Here is a 283-nt window from a genome sequence, read left to right as displayed (position 1 = left end):
CATATCATTTCATGATTAAGAGTCCAAGAAAATTATGAGTATAACGAGAACCACTGTTCGCTTCTCCAAGCGTCGCGCCCATCACCCTATTAAATTGGATTTATTTATTCTTATCTATTGTACCAAACGGGCTTATAGATAGTTAAAAATAATTACAACAGCAAAACATATTATTCGAAGTTACACGGAGTGAAATTAAGCACACCCAAATTCCCAAGTCTAGTCAAACTATTACAACAACGCCGAAACTTTTTATTAATTGCTATACTTTGTTCAGATATAG

This window comes from Lycium ferocissimum, chromosome 5 (genome assembly GCF_029784015.1).
Source record: "Lycium ferocissimum isolate CSIRO_LF1 chromosome 5, AGI_CSIRO_Lferr_CH_V1, whole genome shotgun sequence".
NCBI lineage: Eukaryota > Viridiplantae > Streptophyta > Magnoliopsida > Solanales > Solanaceae > Lycium > Lycium ferocissimum.
This window is presented reverse-complemented; position numbering follows the sequence as displayed.